Source organism: Nomascus leucogenys, chromosome 1a (genome assembly GCF_006542625.1).
Source record: "Nomascus leucogenys isolate Asia chromosome 1a, Asia_NLE_v1, whole genome shotgun sequence".
In the NCBI taxonomy this organism is placed as follows: domain Eukaryota; kingdom Metazoa; phylum Chordata; class Mammalia; order Primates; family Hylobatidae; genus Nomascus; species Nomascus leucogenys.
In genome coordinates this window covers 64,019,505-64,023,938 of record NC_044381.1, presented here as the reverse complement: position 1 = coordinate 64,023,938, position 4,434 = coordinate 64,019,505, and the positions used below count along the sequence as shown (strand labels likewise).

At 46.2% G+C, this 4,434-nt stretch overlaps 1 pseudogene; it reads left to right on the top strand.

Annotated features, from left to right (window-relative positions):
- Nucleotides 1–1,160: 1,160 nt before the first annotated feature.
- LOC115835872 lies at nucleotides 1,161–1,688 on the top strand (annotated as a pseudogene).
- The last annotated feature ends 2,746 nt before the right edge of the window (nucleotides 1,689–4,434 follow it).

The following is a 4,434-nucleotide window of genomic DNA, read 5'->3' as shown; positions in this document are numbered from 1 at the left end:
TTGGTGTTAACATAGGTTTGAGCAGGGGTTGGGGCATGGGGTGGCTTTCTGGGCTGTTATGAGCACACAGTTCACAGGCCCTGGAGATCCTTTTTGCAGCCTGGAATAGTCCCCTCCCCAGGAATATTTGGGAAACCAATTTGAATAGAGAATCCCATCCCAAATGTCAGGAGATGTGGAAAAGCTTAATTATTTTCCGTTGCTCAGCCTGCCACATCAAGGGTTACTTGGGGCTCCTCTGTGGAGATGGTAAGGTATCCTGTGGGAGCTGAGGAGAAACTTGGGCTCTGTCAGCCTCTGTTATCTCGGCCATTATGGGTTTGGGTGGCCCAGGTCCTCTTTGGAGCCTGAGGTAGTCTCTTTTCCAGTATTTCTCTTGATTACAGAAGGCGCACTGATTCTGGCCCAAGGGCTGGCAAGTTGAGGGCCCTCATCTGGGCATCCCATATGCTGGTCTCATTACACTTACTCGGGATGGGTAACCTTCAGGTGGCAAGGGGCTTGAGGCAGCCACGGACAATTGTGCTTTTTGGCTATTTCTTTTGTTTTTCTCTGCCTCTTCTGCCCTGTCTGTATTGTAAACTCCAAAGACCATCTTTAAGAGTTGGCTCATAGGGGTTTGAGGTCCCATTTTTGCCTTTTGCAGCTTCCTCCTAATGTCAGGAGCAAGCTGAGTAATAAAATGCATACCCAGGAGACTGCGCCCTTCTGGGGAGTCTGGGTCTGCATTTGTATATTTCCTGAGGGCCTCAACCAAACAGCCCTAAAACAGAGCAGGATTTTTGTCCTTCCCCTGAGTTACTTCTCTAACCTTGTCATGATTGAGTGGCTTAACCACATACTTTTTCATACCTTCAATTAAATGAGCTACCATGTGATTTAGCATTTGAGGTCTTGGGAACCCCTCTGGTAATACCACTGAGGGTCCAGATCTGGAACTGGATCTCCCCTCACACGATAAATGGCATGGCCTTAGTTATAAGCAGCCGCTCCATCTGCATATTCACAGGCAGTACCCAGAGCCCTTTGTTTCTCCTCTACAGTACAGTACAGGTGGACAATAATATTTGCAACTCATGTCAAGTTAAGTCAAAGGACATGGTCAACTTAACAAACTATTCTGCCTTTCGGCCGGAACCGCCATCTTCCAGTAATTCACCAAAATGACAAACACAAAGGGAAAGAGGAGAGGCACCCGATACATGTTCTCTAGGCCTTTTAGAAAACATGGAGTTGTTCCTTTGGCCACGTATATGTGAATCTATAAGAAAGGTGATATTGTAGACATCAAGGGTATAGGTACTGTTCAAAAAGGAATGCCCCACAAGTGTTACCATGGCAAAACTGGAAGAGTCTACAATGTTCCCCAGCGTGCTGTTGGCATTGTTGTAAACAAACAAGTTAAGGGCAAGATTCTTGCCAAGAGAATTAATGTGCGTATTGAGCACATTAAGCACTCTAAGAGCCGAGATAGCTTCCTGAAACGCGTGAAGGAAAATGATCAGAAAAAGAAAGAAGCCAAAGAGAAAGGTACCTGGGTTCAACTAAAGCGCCAGCCTGCTCCACCCACAGAAGCACACTTTGTGAGAACCAATGGGAAGGAGCCTGAGCTGCTGGAACCTATTCCCTATGAATTCATGGCATCATAGGTGTTAAAAAATAATAATAATAAAGGACCTCTGGGCTGTGAAAAAAAAAAAAAAAAAAAAAAAAACTATTCTACAAACTTCCCTGGGTCCTCTGAAAACTCACCAAATTTCTCTTTGCGTAAAGCCAAATCAGACATAGAAAAAGGCGCATATACTTGTTGTCCCCACATCTCCATCAGCTACCTCTCAAAATGGACACAGGCTCAGTTTTAGGGGCTGATATGGGGACCTACTCTTGGTGGTATTGGTTGGACTTTCTTCCTTGGGCAGCAGTGGTTACAGGCTGGGTTTAGTTGAATAAGGGAGAAGGGTGTTTGGTAACCTTGGACGGGAGCCACTTCAGAATTGGGGAAGTGAGGAGGCTCAGCACTGGGGAGGAGGCACGGGCCTTCTGAGAGTCACTGGGAGGGGGATTATCTGGGATATCTGGTGTGGCTTCTTTGTGCCTGGAAGTGAGATGAGCCACACAAATCCTACAGTTGTCCCTTAAGTCTGGATCCTGGTAAGGGGCCATAAAAGCTGGTACATACACGCCTGTAATCCCAGCACTTTGGGAGGCCGAGGCGGGCGGATCACGAGGTCAGGAGATTCAGACCATCCTGGCTAACATGGTGAAACCCTGTCTCTACTAAAAATACAAAAAATTAGCCGGGCGTGGTAGCGGGTGCCTGTAGTCCCAGCTACTCGGGAGGCTGAGGCAGGAGAATGGCGTGAACCCAGGAGGTGGAGCTTGCAGTGAGCCGAGATTGTGCCACTGCACTCCAGCCTGGGCGACAGAGCGAGACTCCATCTCGAAAAAAAAAAAAAAGCCGGTACATAAAGAACCTCTCCCTACTTGCCTTCCTTTTTACAGAATAAGTCCAGTTATAAATAGTATCATTTTAGGCCAGATTTCTTGGTCTCCCAATTTGTATTGAACCCAAATGGTGTTGCAATAGAAAAAGAGTTTCTTTCACTTTGTGCTGTCTAATTGGAATTTGTTCCAATTGCCTAAAAGGCATCCTACCAGCGAGTCCCTTGGGATGCTTGGTGTCGTCCCCATGTTTAGCAAGGATCTGTACTAGATGCAGAAGTTTTTCTAAGTCTAGCGAGAGCCCACTTATTTTCCCTTTCAGATTCCCACCTCCCTTTTCCTCAAGAAAGGTCAGTAGGGGAATTTTCACCAATTCTTGCAAAGGGGTCATAAATACAGTTAGCAGGGCATGACAAAAGTGAATTTTGAGATATGACTGGGCAGTGGAGTGGTGACTGTTTCTACCAGGAAGCGGCTTTTATGTACCGGCTTTTTTTTTTTTTTTTTCGAGACGGAGTCTCGCTCTGTCGCCCAGGCTGGAGTGCAGTGGCACAATCTCGGCTCACTGCAAGCTCCACCTCCCAGGTTCATGCCACACAAAAGAGGTGTTTTAACAAGCGAAATATAGAAGGAGAGGTTAATGGGATTCTCATAGTCTGAATTCTACAAAAAGCAAAGAAAGTGTTTACTGAAATGGGCAGTATGACAAAGGCAAACAACGCTAAAAGGGTGCCTACTGCCAAAAACCCTGGAGCACTGGCAAACGAGGGTCCCTTCCCCAAATGCCAAAAACCCTGGGGCATGCGAGGGTTGGCCAACAGTGAACCACAAAGGCCCAAGACCTAATATAACTGGGGCCACAGAACAATGTGACTCTGGTGTTCCACAATCAGTACAATGGGAGAACCTCTCAAAATAAACAATTGCCCCCATAGCCAAAGCAAAGACCACAAATGCGGCAATGAAATTGGTGTAAAAGTAAAATGGCTGGCCGTTAGAGACGCAAAAGAAAAAAGTCTGAGAGAAAGAGCAACAAAAACATGCCAGTCATGCTCCCTTCTGGGCCACCTAAATGACAGGGGGTAACAAATTATCAAGCCAGAGGTCCTGTTTCCACTTCCTCATTCGCCCAGAAAGGTCGGTGTCAATGGGGAGCAAAAGAGAGACTCAGCTATCCGTGGAAGCCAGTTGGTGCCGATCAGTTTTAATTTGGGTTATGGGTGAAGATTTCCCTCAGGTTCCCTCAGCCTGTTAGTCACCAGGAAAGATAATGGCTCTGAAAGGACGCTTTGGCTGCTGCTACACAGCTCTATAGCATTAAAGCCCTATTATAGACTTACAGCTCCCACCTGTACTGAGTCCTTGTCTTGTTTGTCTTGTTTGTGTTGTTTGTTCCTTCATCCCTTCACGGTCACTAGGCTGATGCAGGTGTACCCCCAAACTGAGGCTTCGCCTGGGAAGGTTCTTGGCTTTTCTCAGGAAAGAATTAAAGAGTAAGCCAACAGGGAAAGAAAGCAAGTTTATTAGAGAAACAGTGTACAGGTAAATGGCTACGCCATAGACACAGCAGGGCTACCCTGCAGGTAGAGTGGACCAGACTAGCACTTGTGAATTCCTGATTAACTATATTATACCCACTCTTAATTGTATGTTAAATAAAGGGCGAATTATTTACAAACTTTCTCGAAAAGGGACGACAAGTTCCAAGAACCGTATAAGGCAACTTCTGGTTCATTACCATGGCATCATTTGTAAACTGTCAAGGCACTGGTGGGAGTGTCTTATGCAAATGTGTTATAGTTCCTAGTCCTGGCGGTTTTGGGTCAGTTTCTTTGCTACATCTTGTTTTATCAGCAGGGTCATGACTGGTGCTTAGAGGACAAGTCCTGCTGATCTCCTACCTCAAAGTCCCGGCCATTTGGGGTTGATTGTTCTAGGAACCATCGTTTGGCTTTCAAGACTGTCAATGGAGATAGTAGTCTGACTTTCTAC